Source organism: Carettochelys insculpta, chromosome 33 (genome assembly GCF_033958435.1).
Source record: "Carettochelys insculpta isolate YL-2023 chromosome 33, ASM3395843v1, whole genome shotgun sequence".
In the NCBI taxonomy this organism is placed as follows: Eukaryota; Metazoa; Chordata; order Testudines; family Carettochelyidae; genus Carettochelys; species Carettochelys insculpta.
Genome location: NC_134169.1, coordinates 1,055,763 through 1,073,978, shown reverse-complemented (window position 1 = coordinate 1,073,978; position 18,216 = coordinate 1,055,763). Strand labels below are relative to the sequence as shown.

At 54.5% G+C, this 18,216-nt stretch overlaps 3 non-coding genes across 3 annotated transcripts; 1 reads left to right on the top strand and 2 right to left on the bottom strand.

Annotated features, from left to right (window-relative positions):
* Positions 1–272: 272 nt before the first annotated feature.
* TRNAT-UGU (transfer RNA threonine (anticodon UGU)) lies at positions 273–346 on the bottom strand. The gene has a single exon. It is a non-coding gene; the product is annotated as a tRNA-Thr (tRNA).
* Positions 347–6,874: 6,528 nt separating this feature from the next.
* TRNAS-ACU (transfer RNA serine (anticodon ACU)) lies at positions 6,875–6,948 on the bottom strand. The gene has a single exon. It is a non-coding gene; the product is annotated as a tRNA-Ser (tRNA).
* Positions 6,949–14,610: 7,662 nt separating this feature from the next.
* TRNAS-UGA (transfer RNA serine (anticodon UGA)) lies at positions 14,611–14,692 on the top strand. The gene has a single exon. It is a non-coding gene; the product is annotated as a tRNA-Ser (tRNA).
* The last annotated feature ends 3,524 nt before the right edge of the window (positions 14,693–18,216 follow it).

The window sequence follows — 18,216 nt, the reverse complement described above, 5'->3', positions numbered from 1 at the left end:
CCTGGGGAGGTTACACTGTCACCTGCTGGGCACAGGCAGCTCCAGAGAGCCACAGGGCTGGGAGGATCAGCCTCTGTTTTTGTAGCCAGAGGAGCCACCTTCCCAACAGCAGTTCCAGCTGCCTTCGCCTGAGCTCTGGTCTGTGACTGGATTCTTCCCAACGCTCCTCTCCCATCAGCCTTTGCCTTCCCCAGGAATGACTGGGATGGCCAAGGGAGGGCTCTTGGGTTCCCCAGACAGATGTAGGAAAACATCATCCAAGATGTCCAACGAGGCACCACTGGGAGTTGAACCCAGGATCTCCTGTTTACAAGACAGGGGCTTTAGCCAGCTAAGCCATGGTGCCCCCTGCACTCAAGGTGTGGTTCTGGCAAAGAGGTATCTGTATTAGTCTGTGTCTTCAACCAAAAAGCCGTCCTGCGGCACTTTAAAGACAACCAAACACAATTTACCAAGTGATGAGCTTTTGTGGGGCCAACCCACTCTGGTGGGCTGCCCACAACAACCCCTTCCCATTGCCCAGCACAGACATTGTGCCCGACGGAAGCTGGAGTTGCTGCTGTTAGGATAGTGAGGATGAGAGGAACGAAAAACCCCCTTTCACTTCCTGTTCCCGCTGCGCTGTACAGGTCAGACTCCACCAATCTACCCTCCTCTCTCCCCACAAGCTCCAGTGCCAGAGTCCCACCAGCAGAGCCTGGAGTCCTCCCCATCCTTGCTCCCGCAGCCTGACTCCCCCCCGTCACTTTCACTCTGTGCTCCCTACGTCCTCCTTTCTCCCTGTTTGCACCACAGGGGTGGAGCAAGGAGTTGCCCAGCTGTGGGGCAGAGTTATCCCCTGTCTCTCACGGCACGGGGGATGGGCTGTGCTGCCCCAGCTGGAGCTTTTCAGAGTGATTGTTTGATGCAGTGTAACTAGAAGAAGAAGAAGATTTTTCCTTTCTGTCTCCTTCTGCCCTTCAGTCCCACTTGTGCAACTCTACACAACCCCTTTGGTTTATTACCAGCCCAGTGCAAATCTCTGTGCCCTGGGGGTGGGGCTGACTTTACCAGCTTTCCCTGTGCGAAACCTCTGAGTAGGGCCCAGGGCTGTGACTGTGCAGTTGCAGGTCGGGGTCCACTGGGCACGTGCAGCTCCCGGTCGTGTCTGGTGCCCCCGCCCCATGTCACGAGGTGTGTGCTGTGTGGGGTATGTACCTGACCGTCCACTGCCATGGTCGGGGGTACCCTTGCCTGGGGAAACCCTCCTTGCTGAACAGCTGCAGGTGGGTCATGGTCAGACCCATGTGGGCATCAGTGGGGAGCCACAGACCCCCCCAATCTGCCCTGGATGAAGACTGTGAATGCAGGGACATGAGTTGGGGATCATTGTTGGCCTCTACAGGGTATGAGTAGGATCCATGGCTCCGCACACCTTCCTGGGTGAGGCTCCTGCTTCTGGGCTGGCCGGGGGCTGGGCATCAGTGCAAAGAGCAGAGACCCACCCCATTCTGGTGCCCGGCCTCATGAGCAGAACTCTGGTTCCTTTTCTGACCCCACGCCTGCTCTGCTCTCCCCTCTGCCCAGGCCTTCCTACCCTTGCTGAAGCAGGCTGCCAAGGGAAGCCCCCAGAGAGGGCTGAGCTGCAGCAAGGCGGCCATCGTCAACATGTCCAGCGAGGCTGGCTCCATCCAGAATGTCTGTGGCTGGGAAATGGTCCAAATCATCTCCTATCGCTGCAGCAAGGTACAGGGCACACCCAGCAGGGCCTGACTGCTGCCTGGGTTTGCTACTTGCACAAATCCCTGTCACTCGGTGTGTTCCCCTTGTTCCCCATCCTGCTGCCACCATTCCAGCCTCCAGCACTGTGTTGGGCAGGGCCGGCAGATTTTGTCTGCCTGCAATTCACATGGGCTTTAGATCAGAGTTCCCATCCGGTGAGGAACTTTCTGTTGTGCCTGTATCCCGCCGGAGAAATTCCCACGCTGAGATGGGCTGGGGACAGCTCAGCCCCAGTCTAGCCAGTCTTAGCTAAGGGAAGCGCCCCTGAAGAGCTCTTCATCCTACCCACTCGTAGTGGGGGACATACCCCTTTTGGAGACTATCCCCATCTCACCTCCAGGAGGCCAGATCCTAACTGTGCCGAGTAAAATTATGGGATAACCAAAAGGAGCAACAATGTCACATTCTCACTTTTCCATATCGGCCCAGATCCTGCATAACCAAGAGCAGCCTCAGCACGGCTCTCAGGTGTGCTCACCTGTCACAGCTCACTGGAAGCATCTCAGGATCCATGTCTCATCAAAGTGCAGCTCCACCCACATCTCTGTGGGTTGCTGTCATCTCTGAGAGCATGAGAGAGTGCAGCTCCCAGGAGCGTTTTCTTCTCACGAGTGCTTCTGATAAGCAGAGTGCTTTAGTGGTCATGGAGCAGACACCTCAAATGCTGCCCAGCTGATTAGCAGAGCACCCACAGCTGGCAGCGAGTGTTTTTTATTGGTGGTGTCCATCCGCACATGCTTTGGTGCACATACAATTCATTCTGCACATGGAAAGATGAAATTAAAAGGAACGCTGTTCTCACCCCTTTGTCTGTCTGTCCCATCCCTCCCTTCAGGAGTGTGGGTCATTTCCTGCAGGGCTCATTCCCTCCCGCACACTCTGCTGTCTCTGCTCATGGCATCTCGCCCGCAGTTCCCCCATCCCCATGTGCCCCGGCAGAGAGGTGCAAGGGATGGGATGGGTGGCTCTCAGCAAAGCCCAGGTGGTGCGTGAGGGAACTCCTTGAAGAAGTGCAGTGAGACTGGAGCATTTAAGTATCAAGAGGGTAATAACAAGACAACCTGGGGCTTTGTTTGGTAACAAACCTGCTCAGCACCCAAGTGGTGGCCACCAGGCAAACAGCGTTTCTGTAGCTGGCAGGATATGAACCTACACAGGGCAATCCCCCCGGTGTCTTTGTCCCTCAAACTCACCCCAAACCCCTTGCTTGCAGTGCCAGGCTTCTGCTCTCAGCCCTTGGTCCTTGCCAGAGGTTTGCTGGGAGCTTCCAGCACATTGGGAAGCCCAGGTCACACGTCTCATGCCACGTGGCAGTGGTGACTCTGGGTGGTGCTTGGAGCACAGTGCGCCACCCCAGGGCACTCACGCTGCAATGGAGACAGGCACCTCTATGGTCAGTGCCTGTCAGCATCATGTAAAGCATCCAAATGTCCATTGTGGGTCAGGCCAAAGGTCTGTCTGGCCCAGTGTCCTGTCCTCTGGGAGGGGCAACACCACGTGTTCCTGCAGCCAGCAGGCAGGTACCACTGGGAGTTGAACAAAGGATCTCCCCTTTACTAGGCAGCTTCTTTACCAACCAGGCCATGGTGCCTGCTCTAGCTAAGCTCTGCCCTCTGCCCACACCTGACTCCTGCCAGCCCACCCCAGGGCCTGCCTGGCTTCAGTGCTGTTTGGATCCTGTCAGGCAGAGGCTGGAGCAGTTTTACTCCCAAAGGGGGGTGACTCATTGCACAGCCTAGAGAACCAGGTCAGTGTCACTGTGTGACTCAGGGCTGGAAAACCCACAGCCCCTCCTGAGTAAGAGGGACACTGACCTACCCCTGGTGCAGACAGTGCGCTGCCAACCAGACAGCTTTTCCCACGGCACTGCTGGTGGTGGAGGTAGTTGGGCAGTGCAGACTCAGCACACAGGTGGCCTGTGACAGCTGCAACGGGGAGGCTGGTGCCAGTGCTGGAAGCTCCCTAGGAGTGGAAGGGGCCCTATTTTGCTTTGCCTGCTCCCTCTGAGGCCACCTGTGCTCCTGCTCCCATGACACCTCTTGCTATCTCAGCTCTGCCTCTTCCCCTGAGCTCTGCCCCCAGCAGCCTGCTGCTCTCTCCTCTCCTCCCCAAAGGCCTCCCCACCTGCTGCTCATGGCTCTTCCCCCCTCCCCAGGGACTGCCAGCCAACTCCACCTGTGCAGAGACCCGCTCATCCCATCCCATCCCATGCACCTCTCTGCCCCTCTCCTGAGCTCCCATGGCCAATGCTGATCATCATTGACCTTCCTCTGGTGCCTGCTCCTTTTGCCCCTGCATTCCACCTCCAGCAGCGACTGGGGGACCTCAGGGAAGAGGCAGGACAAGTGTGGGAAGAGGAGCAATGCAGGCAGGGACTTGCACCAGTGCTGAGTTACCTGGGCCTGTGGTGCTGCTGCACCAGCTGTGCAGGGAGGGAGCCTGGGAGGGCAGAAGGACTGGGGAGGGAAAGGGGACCAGAGAAAGCCAATTGTGCTGCTGTAGAGGGTTGGTGCCCTTGGCAGGGTGCTGGTGCTCCTGCTCCCCCTTCCAAGGTGAGGTGTGTTGCAGTACTGGGAAGTTGGGGATCCTCACCTGGCCCAGGCCCACCCTGAAGACCCTCCCTTTAGCCTGGGGTGGTGACTGGCCTGCTCCCTGCCAGCCTCTCAGCCTGGTTCCTTCAGCTCTTTTGGCCTCCTGCACAGAGCAGGCAGGTGAAGGAAAAAGGGCAATGCCTTCTAATGGCCAGCGTGGGGCTGGAACCCATGAGTGTGGTACCACCCGCTGGCCAGCTGAGCTCGCCGGCCTGTACAGAACAATTGCATAAGGAGCCTTTTTGGAAATGAGCAACAGGCAGCTGCAGGGCCACTGGAATGAGATTTCTTCCCCTCCCCCACCAGCCTGGCCTCCCCTTTCAGTCTCTGTCACCCATTCCCCACTGCTCTGAGCCCAGCTGGGGGTTTCCTCAGCCCCAGCTGCCCCTTGCCAGCTGTCCTGGGCCCCTGCAGTGTGTCCCCTCAGATCCTGTCTCTCCCCCACCCCCAGTGCCCTGATCCCCTTGTCCTCTCTGACCCTGCCAACCCTCCCCGACTTCCCTTTTCCCCTCCTCCCTCAGCCACAAGCCCTAACGGGGTTCCCGTCACGCCTGCCACCCGTCCCCGCTGGCAGCCGGCCTCCCCCTCCCTCTGCACTGTACAGTCACTCGCTGAAACCTTGGGCCCTGCCCAGGGGCTGGCTGAGAACACAGACAGCCTGTGGGTGCAGCACCTGCCAGGGGGGATCCTGTCCCACACCCACCTGCACCATTCATAGTATCATAGAATCATAGGACAATAGAGCTGGAAGAGACCTAAAATAGCCATTAAGTCCGGCCCCCTGCTCTAAGCAGGACCAAACCCATCAGATTAGCCCAGCCAGGGCTTTGCTGAGGCGAGATTTCAACACCTCCAGGGATGGAGACTCCACTACTCCTGTGGGTCGACCATTCCAATGCGGCACCTTCCTCCGAGTGAAAAAGTTTTTCTAATGTTCAATCGGGACCTTCCCAATCACAGCTTGAGACCATTGTTCTGTGTTCTGCCATCCGTGACCACTGTGAACAGCCGCTCTCCAGCCTCTTTGCAGCCTCCCTTCAGTAAGTTGAAGGCTGTTATCAAGTCCCCCCCTCAGTCTTCTCTTCTGCAGACTAAACAGTCCCAGTTCCGTCAACCTTTCTTTGTAAGTCATATGCTCCAGCCCCCAAATTATTTTAGTCGCTCTCCAGTGGACCCTCTCCAGTGTATCCACATCCTTCCTATAACTGGGGGCCCAGAACTGGACACACTACTCCAGAAGTGGCCAGTGTTGGTCCCAGCAGGATTAGGACATTTTCAGGGGGAAGTAAAGGGAAGCCAGAGGAGGGGTCCCAGGCTGCTCACAGGCTGTTCAGGTGCATCAGTTCAGCACTGAGGGCAGCTGAGGGAGAGGAGAATTACCACTGGGGGGGCAGAGCTGGGTGTGTGCTCCTGGGAGTGAGACTCTCCCTGTCACTCGCTAGCATGGGGTGTGTCTGCAGAGGCAGGTCTGGGGCAGGAGCTGCTCCCACAGACAGGGCAGAACATAGCTCCTGCCGGCTCAGGGAATCGTGTCTGTGTTACAAATGTGCGGCAGGATCTGGTTAGCACTGACCTGTCTGGAGAGGGCCAGGATGCAATACACACTGTGAATGGGATTCCCCAGTGCTCAGTGGCCCAGGACTTAATGCTGAGCACTGGGCTGCAAATATCGGTTCGTAAATAACAAGAATCAAGTGCATCACCGCCCTGCCTTAGGAATAGACAAAGGGCTTTGGGGTAAAGTATGGTGCCCTGGCCTTCAGTACAAGGGCAGGAGATGGATGGCAGGAGATAAATCACTTGATCATTGTCTTCTGTTCTCCTTCTCCGGGGCACCTGGCATTGGCCACTGTCGGCAGACGGGATAGTGGGCTGGATGGGCCTTTGGTCTGACGCAGTATGGCCATTCTTATGTTCTTATGCTCCTCCCATGCTGCCCAGGCCCACTCTGCAGACACCTCAGATGTCCACCTGTCAGTGTCTGTTACTTCTTCCTCCAGAAGGGTAACAGTCACCTCCTGCAGCTCTCTGAACTCTCCAGCACAGCCCAGAGGTGCTGCAAAGCGGGTGAGAGGCAGCCTGAAGTATTTGGCCAGGCACCACTGGGTGCTGCTTTCCAAATCTCCACTTACCTGGGAGGTCCATGACCAGGGGAGCCACAGCGGCTCTCTGGGACTTTTCTCCTAACTCATTTGGGTTTTGTCAGTGACAAACAAAGGGATGTGAGAGGAGAGTAATTGTCCCTCTCCTGCCCTGCCCCACCTGGAGAGGTTGCACTGTCACCCTCTGTGCACAGACTGCCCCAGAGCTGGAAGAATCAGATTCTGTTCTTGCAGGCAGAGGCACCACCTTCCCCACACCAGTTACAGCTGTGTTTTCCTGAGCTCTGCTCTGTACCTCAATGTTTCCAGTGCTCCTCTACCATCAGCCTTCACCTTCCCTAGCAATGGCTGGGATTGCCAGGGGAGGGCTCTTCAGTTCCCCTGACACATGTGGGAAAATGTTGTCAAAGGCTTTCCATAAGGCACCACTGGGAGTTGAACCCAGGATCTCTTGTTTAGTAGACAGGTGCTTTAGCCAGCTAAGCCACGGTGCCCTCCTTGTTTGCATTGTGGTTCCTGACATAGAGGTATCTGTGTTAGTCTGTGTCTTCAACCAAAAAGCAGCCCTGCAGCACTTTGAAGGTTGCCAACCTAATTTATCAAGTGATGAACTTTCATGCAGCTGAAACACTGTGATGGATGCCCACAGCAACCCCTTCCCAATGCCCAGCACAGACATTGTGCCCGACGGAAGCTGGAGTTGCACCCAGAGGACAGTGAGGATGAGGGAACAAAAAGGCCCCTTTCACTTACTGTCCCCTCTGCAGTGTGTGGGTCGGACTCCACCAATCTACCCTCCTCTCTCCCCACCTACCCCAGTGCCAGGGTCCCACCAGCAGAGCCTGGAGTCCTGCCCCTCCTTTGCTCCCTCAGCCTGACTCCCCCCCTCACTTTCACTCTGTGCTCCCCACACCCTCCTTTCTCCCTGGTCACACCCCAGGGGTGGGGCGAGGAGGGCCCAGCTGTGGGGCAGAGTTTTCTCCTGTCTCTCACGGAGTGGGGGATGGGCTGCGCTGCCCCAGCTGCAGCTTTTCAGGGTGAGTGTTTGATGCAGTGTAACTAGAAGAAGGTTTTGCTTTTCTGTCTCCTTCTGCCCTTCAGTCCCACTTGTGACCCTCCACACAACCCCTTTGGTTTATTACCAGCCCAGTGCAAATCATTGTGCCCTGGGGGTGGGGCTGACTTCCCAGCTTTCCCTGTGTGAAACCTTTGAGCAGGGCCAGGGGTTTGGCAGCCAATCAATGGCCTCCCCTGGGCTCTTGGCTTTTCCAGGAGATCCCACCTACAGCCCAGTCCCAGACTCCTCTTACAGGGACCAGCTGCCCTTTGGACCCTCCACACGACAGTCACTCACCTGCAGGCAGTGTGGAGCTGTGTAGATAGAAGTGGCATTGGGAGCCCAGCTCGAAAGTGCCCTCAGGCCAAGTCTTTCAGTGTCCTTCACCCCAAGGAGAGGCGATATCTGCCCCTTCCCCACCAGCCTGGTGCTTCGGTGTCACCTCAGTCTGACGGTGCAGGAGTGGGGGTGCACAAGGGCTTGTGCACAGGAGACAGGTGGGTGGACGCCCGGCTGGTGCTCCGGGAATGGAGGTCTATGAGGATTCCCCCTGCCTTGCTGCTGGACCCCTCCTCTGCCATCCCGAGTGGTGGCTTCTTGGGTGGGCCCTCGGGTGCTGGGCTGGCCTCCGGGATGGACTCCAGCTCCAAGACCTGCTGGGATTCCTCTGCTGCTGTTTCCAATGTACCCTGGGGGGAGCAGGTGTCTTGGGGCCCAGGATGGCCCTGAGCTCCCTGGAACAGGGGTAGGTGGTGGGGGCAGCCCCAGACTGGTTGGTCAAGTCCCGGGTCCAGGAATAACCCTTCCACAACTGCTTCACCTTGCTATGGACATGATCCGGCATGCGGGCAGGGTGACTCCAGGTGGCCAGGCCCTCGGCCAGTCAGGTGAATGCTTCTGCTTTCCGCTCCATGCTCCCCATCACATGGAGCACGTCCTCCTCACCCCAGAGCCCCAACAGGTCTCAGAGCTCGACCTCCAACCAGGAGGTGTCCGACCTCTTTTTGTCCCCCCTTTGGCTGCTGGGGGTCCCTGGGTCCCCTCAGGGGGGGCAGCCTCAGGGCACTCAGGGGGCTGGCTCAATGCCATGGTGCTGGGTGGTTGGGTCGAGGTTGGTGGAGGGCTTGCAGGGCTAGCATGTGCGTGTGCTGCTGCCTGCATGCTCTCAGCTTCCTGCCACAGGAAGTCCAGGTCCGTGGTGCTTTAAGGGCTGCTGCGCGCAGTAATCATAGAGCTGCACAGGGGCTGGACAGCACATCTCAAACCCTCAGCTGATTGCTGCCATGGAGGACCCTGCTATTTCGAAGTAACAGGATGTGGATCGTCTACACACGCCCGACTTTGACGTTCAACATTGAAGTAGGGCGCGATTCCCATCTTTGCATGAGAATAGTGATTTCGATGTCTCACCACCTCACTTCCATTTCAACGTCGAAATAGCTGATGGTGCATAGAATCACAACACGTAGACACAACACGCTATTTTAACATTTTGCCTGTTTCTTTGAAGTTGCCAGCTAGTGTAGACACACTCTGAGGATGATAGAAATATGAATTACTCCTCTCTGGAGCTCAGAACAAGAAGACACTTTTCCTGCCTAAGGCCAGGAGTTCAAAGAAGAGAGAGAAAGAGAGAGAGAGAGAGAGCAGAGCCTTGGCTGGGCATCTCTTTGCATCATGATTCTAGCTTGTTCAAATCGCTCTTTTGAAGCAGGGGCTTCGGAACAGGCTCCTTTGTTTATAGCTGCTGAATGTCGAAATAGCAGAGCAGTATTTCCAAATCCATGTTGTGTGTTACTGAGCTATATTGGAATCAGCTACTGTGGAATACCTCGTCCGCAATCGCTTATTCAGGAGTAAAGCTGCTGTGCAGACAAAGCCTTTAGGTCCCTTAGCAAGAGCCATGAGCAGTCATGGGGATTTTGTGGCCTCTGGAATGAGATTGGTGGATTAGAAAGTATTCCTTTCGCAGAGGAATTTGCTCAAATGGTAGAGCACTTGCTTTATGTGCTTGAAGAAGCAGGATCAATACCCACATTCTTTAAAAGCACTTGCATTTCTTTTCCAAGACAGGGTCAGATGAGAAGCTAACCTTCTCCAGTGTCCCCTTCTTCTTCCTACCCGATAGCCCCCTGTAAAAAGAGAAGCCCATTTGGGTTAGAAAGCTGCTGGACCCCAGCCTCCTTGTCCTTACATATTTCTGTTTAAAACACAGGTTAACCGGGGGCATGTGCTATGATTACTTAACGTTTCAGATGTCACTGATTCCTCATTTTTCGGGCACTGCCAGTACTGACCACAGCCTCCCCAGTACAATGGTTTTTATACCCTTGTGTCATGGAGTGACACCACCTAATTTTCTAGCCCAGACCTGTCCAAAGAATCAACCCCCGCTTGGGAGTTAAACTCCACAGGCTTCCCTGGTTGACAGGATCTAAATTCCAGCTGAGCTAAGCAGGCCCAGGTGGGGCTGGCAGGAGTCAGGCCTGGACAGACAGCAAACCTTACCCAGATGCAGGCACCATGGCTTAGCTTCTTAAAACAGCTGCCTTGTAAAAATGAGACCCTTGGTTCAACTCCCAGTGGTACCTGGCTGTGGGGCTTTTGGGGCACCTGGTGTTTGCCAGTCTCGGCAGATAGGACATTGGGTCATGTGGATGTGAGATATGACCCACAATGTGCATTCTCCTGGTTTCCATGATGCTGAAAGGGATTTGTTACAGAGCTGCTGACCCCTCAGTGCTCCTGGCTCCTATATGGAGCTCCAGGGGTCCTAGATTCAAGTCTGTTGCTGAGTAGTTATTGCATTACTTCTGGCTGATCCCTGAGTGTCACCAGCCACCCAGATGCTGGTGGGGTCAGGGGCATGGTGGTTGGGAGGCTGTTTGTGGCTGTCTGCAGGCCAGACCTCTCCCCACCTTTGCTATTCTGTGTTTTTTCAGCCTCCACATGGAGTTGTCCACATTAGTTGCCTCCTGCTGCAGGTGTCCCGAGGAGGGGGGCTGTGCTGGGCTGAAGCCTGCGACTCCTCCTCCCTCCTGCTTTCACCTGACTTGTCTGCCTGGCCTGAGCGGCTTTTTCCTTTAGCATCACGGAGACAAAGGACAAAGCTGAGTGGAAGTGAAAGGGCCAAACTTGTGGGCTTGAGGTGAAGCAGTGAGAAAAGCAATGACTGAGAGTGTGCGCATGAACTTATCCACTTCACTTCTGAATCCTGGACTAATCTTGAGCTTCAGAAACATCCTCTGCTGAGGAGTTCCACTCGTTGAGTGTGAGTTGTGTGAAAAATGCTTCCTTTTGGTTCTGGTAGATCTGTTGCCTACTAATTTCATTCAGTGATGCTAGTTCTCATGTTGTAAGGAGTAAATAGTGTTTTCATCTTTATGGTCTTTTTGGGGTGGTGTATTCCGAACCCCTTTTATGTTTCTCAGGGCAGTGTAAACTAGCGGCCACAGTCAATACTCCAAATGCTCTCTGCAGGGCAGCATAGCCTTATGGACAGAATCAAGACAGCAAGCCCGTAATGGATCAGTGCTTTGGAAGGGTGTATGGGGGTCACAATCACGGACCCCCACAGCAGGAAGCTGATATGTGGTTTAATCACATGGCTAAGCAGGTACAGCCGTCTCTCAAGCTCTGCCAGGATTGTGTTCCCAGCACCATCACATAACTTGACTTTTGCATAAGTCAGGAGTCGGCTCTTTTCCCACAAGAAGGCCCGTTCTGCAGCCGGGAAGCAGCAGGAGCATCTGAGCTCCTGGAGCTCCTTTTGAAAGGTAAGTCCTGGGGTTGGAGGGGCAGTTGGGGCTGTGACAGGGGAGTAGTGGGGTGAAGCCGGGCTGGGTTACAGCTGCAGATGGTGTAGGTGAGCCAGGGCCGTGCAGCCCTGCAGGGGATTGAGCTGGATCTGCACATGGCTGGGGTGAGTCAGAGCTGCACAGTGGGTGGTGAGCCAGGGCCATGCAAAGGTTTGAACTGGGACTACACCAGGCTGGGGGAGGTGATCCCGTACCGGGGGAGTGGGATTTTGAGTTGTGCTTAACTCACATTCATGTTACTCACACATTTCAAGGGACTCCTGTACACCCCCAAACCCTCCTGTGCACTGGAAGAAACGGAGCTGTTGGAATTCTGTATTTCAGATGATATCAGGCCTAGACCCTGTGATCTCTGGCCTGTGTAGATGTATTTTTTGCCCGCTGTGATAGCTGAATGGTTAAGGCATTGCACGAAAATCCCATAGGGTTTCCTTGTGCACATTCAAATCCTGCTCACAGCGAGGTGTGTCCTTTAGCCACACCCCTAACCAAGGTAATCCAGCTCCACGCTCCTCAGACAGGCTACTCTCCTTACCCTCTACAGCCCAGAGAAATCCCCTTTACCTTCCCAGCCAGGGCGGAGAAAGAACACGAGAACAGACATGCGGTGAGGTGCGGCGGCCTGGGATGTGCAGGGGCTTAGAGGAGATGTTCTGGGGCTTCCTTGTAGTTTTAAATTCTACCAGTGTGACTCAAACCTTCGTGCTTTTCTGCTCTTATAAACTATTCCATCTGAGGAAAACACCCAGTGGGACAAGTCCCTAAGCTGAAACCGTGATGGTATCTCCAGGGGAATGGGAAGGAAACACTTGCTTCTTTAGGAACACAGATGAACGACTGACCCAGCCCACTCTTTCAGAAGGGCTATGCCTACACTTGGAGAAATCTTTGAAATTGCCGTGCTAATGGCCATTTGGAAGATTACTTCTGAGGCACTGAAATGTATATTCAGCACCCCATTAACAAGCTGCCGGCTGCAGCACTTTGCAATTGCCAGTTCCTGCTCCCACGTGTCTCCTCCAGAGGGGGGTCCTTTTCAAAAGCACCCCGCCATCTTTGAAATCCCCTTAGTCCATAGAAATAAGTCCAGGAAGCCAACCGTCAGTCCACGTGATCCCCAAAGACCTGCCGCTATTAAGAACTACTGGAAGTGCTCCTCGGGGGGACCCAGCCACGTTGCCCCATCTGAATTTTGACACTTCTGGGGGCCTTGTTCTGGAGTCCAGCCCTTCTCACCTTTAAACCTGTTAAATATTGTTCCATTATTTCAGCAGTGACAGGGCAGAGCTGGAGGAGTCGGTGCCTGTCCTGGTGGTATTTGATCTCCCAATATTGGAATGTCTGGGGGCCACATAATAACCACAAGTAAGATTACCAGCATACAGTCCAGTGCACCACCCAGGCTGTGCCCGCCAGCACCTCCTTCTCGGCTGTGACTTGATTTGACTTAAACCCTTCTGCTCTGAGTGGCATAGGTCATCTAGAAAAAAGTGGTAGGATCTGAGGGGCCAGCAGGCAGGAGCCCAAGAGAGTGGGCACAGGACAGCAGGGTGTGAGGGGACTCCTGGCTGGGCACAGGACAATAAGGAGAGAGTGACAGTCTGAGGGGAGGCCAGACTGGGGTGCAGGGTGGTAGGGGAGGTGCAGCAATCCCATTCCAGAGATCACAACAGCCCAGCAACTGCCCTTTTTATTGTCCAGAAGGATCCCTTGTTTGCTACTGTCCCATAGGCTACCTAGCACAGTTGGTTAGAGGGTGGTTCTAACATGACTCAAGCCATGTGTTCAAGGGCCCTGTGTGTTGCCAGACAACACTTGGGTGTGTGTGGTTTCACGTTTCCCTTTCTTCCCCCAAATCACCTGAATGTGGGGTTGTTGGCCTGGGGTGGAATAGCAGCTGACAAGTCTGTGGGTTTGCTCGTGGGAGTTCTGGCTGGCCAGTGGGGGTGGAAGAGTGGCTGTTGGGATTTGCCTTAGAAGGAAGGAAATCCCAGCCTGGGGTTGTTAGTGGCCTGGGTTTTGAGCAAAGGTCCCCTGGGCTGGTTTCTCTACATGTGCCTATGGCTCCTGTCCTATTACACACCATCCCTGCTTTCTCTGACACTGTTGAATGCTCCTGAGAAGAACGTTGTCAGCCTGTGCATGGTGTCTAGGTGGCAGCATCCTGCTCCTTTCTTCTCTTTGTCTTCCTCAGCAAGGGGAGGAAAAAGAAGAGCCCACTTCCACCGGACATGAAGTAAACAACTGAGGAGAACTTGCTGAAGACTCCCTATTGTCCTCCTTTCTACCAGCTGAGCTACTGAAATGCAGCACTTAGCCCTCTGGCCACTCCTGTAGCTAGTTCAACCCACCCACGTGTTATGACAAATGCCACCCAAGTGATGGCATTTTAGGAGAGAGGAAGAAGAATCCAGCTGAGATTCTGTGGGGCACTGGATATCACACAAGTTCCCCCATTGAACTCAGCAACAAACACAGCAACTCATTTCTCTCCTGGCAGGGATTTCTGCTTCTGTGGCTAGTCTGTGACTGAGCATTCCCTGCTCCTATGAGTTCCTGAAAGTGAGAACCTGCAATACGTTTTTGCAAGACAGGGAACAGTTTTGCAATTAATGAACCAAAAACATCAGCCAACAGCCTTGGCCAGCTTGACTGTGCTCTCTGCACTGGCTGCAACGGACAGAGAGGCCCAAAGAGAAACAGACCAAAAGGCTTGTAGGGAGCAAACTAAAGCTTTAATGGAAAGTGACTCCAGCATGTGACAGGGAACACAGCCAGAGACACAGAATCCCACCCAGCCCTGCCCTGCTTTGGGTCACTCCAGGGCACAAGGGCTCACTCCCTGAGATACACTGAGTGCGGGAGCCAACTGGTGGGAGGGAGCCGATGACCTCACATCTGTAGGGCAGGTTAACCACATGTCCCTGAGCTCAGCCCATGCTGGAGGGAGCCGGGCAGATTTAGCAGAACACAGTGTCCGATGGGGAGTAGATATGTGTTATTGGGGAAGGGATCCTGAGCGCTGCATCCCAGCCATGTGCTTTGTCCATGGTCCTGACTTCCTCACAAATCCAGCCTCCAGGTCAGAGCTGTTCCCGTTCCCTCCCGGGGGAGGGGAGATGTTCAAGGTGCTCTCTTGTGCCATTGCACATGGCTGAGCACAGAGATCCCCAAATCCCTGCTATGCTGGGAGCCAGGTTGGTGTTTGAATTCTGTACTGCCAATGACATTGTCTCATTATTGTCCAGTATCCATGATAACACAATACTAAGGAGCTCAGAGCTGTGATGACCGAGTGGTTAAGGTGTTGGACGTGAAATCCAATAGGGTTTCCTTGTGCAGATTCAAATCCTGCTCACAGCGAAGCCTTTTACCCCCACCCAGGGCAATTCAGCCTGGCGCACCCTGTGTGCGTGGCAAATGCAAGAGGCTGGGTCCCTAATCCTGTTTCACAAAGGCTGGCTGCTTCGGGGGAGAAATGCCACAGTTGTGATGTTGTCACTGCTCCAGACACAAGCTGGCTGCTGCCACCTGCTGTGAGCAAAGCTCCAGACAAGTAGGCGTCTCTCCCATGCCCCACTCTGCTCTGCTTCTGCAATGCTGTCCTGCTCTGCTCTGTCTCTGCCTGCACCCGTCTGCTTCATCCCCCAGTGTCTGCTGGTGTCTGCCTCCACCAGTCCCTGCCCCACCTTCTCCCCCGGGGCCACATCCTGCTCTGCTCAGGCAGGAAATAGTGGCAAAGGCCTGGCCATGGCCCTCATTGCCCCACTGACAGTGTAGGGCTGGGGGGAGCCTGAAGTGGGGCAAAGGAACCTCTAGGGGAGAGCCTGACAGCAGGGAGAGGCAGGTGCAACGTGGACAGAGGGGGTTGTGGGGTGAACAGGGTAAAAGCTGGGAGGTGGTTGGCTGAACTGTCTAAGATGGTGTCTTCTGGTCGCAGCCGTCTCTGGAGATGGGAGTTCAAGCTGCTGGATGGGGAGGGGTGTGGGCCAGGCCAGTGAGTGGCTGAGGCAGGGGCAGGCCAGGCCCAGTGGAAAATATTGGGATGACAAGGAGGTTCATAGTTGACCATAGTTTTCCATCCTACTTGGTGCAGTGCCAGGGTTGGGGGCTGCTGGTGGGGGAAGGTAGCACAGATTAGAAGGACCCCCCCCTTTATTAACACAGCCTGTCTACTCCGATACCAGGTCAGATGTGACTTTCAGGGTATGGCAAAGTGGGGTGTGAGGGCAGGAAGGTTTGGGCCACAGCAGTGGCCTCCCTCAGAGCAGCTGAGGTGAACACAACAGCAAGGCCCCTTTGGGTTTGGTCCATGGGAGGGCTGTGTACCAGCGGGGGATGCAGGCTGATTTCTGGGAGGTTCCTCTAATGCTGAGACTCCGTCCTCACCACTTACTGATGGGAGCCCAGAGAGTCTCTGCTCATTGCAAAACGGCATAAGAAGCAGAACATCTGCCTGCCAGAAAGGAGGGCTCAGGCGCCTCTTTTCTGTGTGGCCAATTGGATCCAGTCTTGGACTTCAGATGAGACCATTGGTGGTCTGAGTTCCTATGTGGTCATACTTGCTCTACACTCACTCTGTGCAGCCTTTGCCCACAGCTTGCAACCTTCTCCTTGGCTGCTCTGAGCAATGGTTTGGCTCCAACTGGACTCTGGGAAGCAGTCGCTGGTTAGGGATGAGCCCTGGCTGCTCCCACTGAGCCATGACCTTTATGGCCTTGCCAAAGAAGAGGTGGGGCAGATCAGGTTTGTGTGTTGGGCAGTTTCCCTCTTCCAAATGGCGCCTGTCCTTGTGCAGGAGAGAGCTCATTTACTAGCCCCTTTGCAGTACTGGGGTTTCTTCACTTCTCATTCGAAGGTGAGAAAGCTCTTGAGGACACATCTCCTGCCCCACTGCCAAACTGAGACCCAAAAGCAGGAGTGGTGACAAAGCTGCTGAGGAGCTGGCTCTGCTTTCTGTGCTCTCCTGACACTGGGAGCAGACTGTCAGCAGCTGGCCCCATTCTGGTTGAGGGGAGGCTTTCAGTCACTGTGTGGCCTGCCAGAGTCAGGGGAACAGCCTGGCTGGGGGTGTCTCTGCCGATCTGCCCTCAGGCTGATCTCTGAGAGGCCTTTGGTCAGTGTTGAGTCTTCCAGGGGGTGGGGGAGCAGCCTGGCTGGGGGTGTCTGTGGCTGTCTGCGGGCCAGGTATGATGGTGAATCCTTTAACAGTGTGTGACACACATGATTTTGGGAGAAAGATTGTGCACATGCTGGGGGAGGAGCAGAGCAGTCCCAAAAGCAGGCAGCTTGTAAACCACGACCTTTAGACAGGCTTTCAACTGGGTAGAGCAGGAAAGGGGTAACAAGCCTGCACTGTGGTGTGAAAGGGGAAACTGAGGCACTGCACCTCATGACCTTGGTGGCTAAATGCCAAGCAATATATCCATTCCCAGACACTGCTCCCTGCATTCCGGGGGCTCTTGTTCCCACAGCGGAGTGCACCAGACAGAATGAATCAGTTTCCCAAATATGGCCAGAAAAATCAGATGAATAATCTGAGAGGTGTCAAGCAAAAGGAGTAGCCTTGTCCCCTCAGTGGTGTAACATGGAAGAGTCCGCACCTCCCTCAGCCCCAGTCAATTCCAAGGCAGGGAGCAAACATTTTCTGCAAAACTATCCAGAATTATAGCTTCTGCTCTGCATCCTTCCAGTGGTCTGGCCATTGGGGGTGGGCAGCAGCCCACGAGGTTCACCAGCTACAGCACTCACACCATCCTCTTTCAGTCACCAGAGGACAAAGGCCACATCCGTGTTCCCTCGGACATTGCCCATCCTCGGGCTGGTGGAATTTCCTTTAAGGTGGGATGAACTTTTTAGGGGCAACACCAATGCTGGGGTCATGTGCAGATTTGCATCATGGGTACAGATTAACATCCTTACCTATAAATACATGTTTGGAACAGATCAAAGGTATGGAAGACAAACACATCTAACCGGGGGATAACTCACAAGGAGCAATGTTTCTAATAGTTATTTCATGTGACGTCATATTAAAAAGAATATTAATGCCCCATTTCAGTACCTCTATTTGATCACCCTTTCTTACAGCTCCAGCTGTTAAACACACCCAGATGAAGCACTCTGAAAATGGCCTTATAAATAAATCACAGACATGGCCATTCAGTGAAACATAAAAATCCACCCCAGAGCCCCAATGGAAACACCTCCTCCCACAGACCACGAACTCTCCACAATCTCCACTGCAGCTGCTCTCAGAAATGAAGTATCTGCCTAAGCACCGCATTGTACAGACCTCTGCAGTTCACAGAGCCACCTGTTACATGGATATCACCTGCCCACGGAGCTCAATGAAGCTGAGTCCAGGGAGTTGACGCAGCCAGTAGAACCTGTTCAGAGGACATCAGGCACTGCAAAGCCACAGGAACCTCCCTGTCCAGAGCAGCCAGGCCACTTAGTCAAGATGCCCCAGGGGCTCACCTTGAGCTGGAAACTGTCATTTTGGTGTTATTAGCAGCACTGTCTGAACAGCTCAGCCAGCCAGCTGGTAGGAACGGGTCTTACAAGTGTCGGCTTAGGAAAGGAGCTGGGGAGCTGCAGGGACATATGGACTCAACAGTGAGGTGGCTGGGGCAGGGCTTTATCTCATACCCTGGGGAATTACCTCGAAAAGTAGAACACACGCTTTGCGCGTGAAAGGCAGTGGGATCAATGCCTGTTTTCTCCAGTGAGGATTGTATTCTCCAGCCTTTTCTTCCAACGCAAAGTGAGACCAGAGCCCCTTCCTCTTACAGCTGGGTTCCCCCCATGGAACCTCTCAATGTGGAGGCAGGATTTGGGGCCGTCTGCGCTTAGCTGTGTGCAAGGGTACAAGAGAGCTCTTTGAA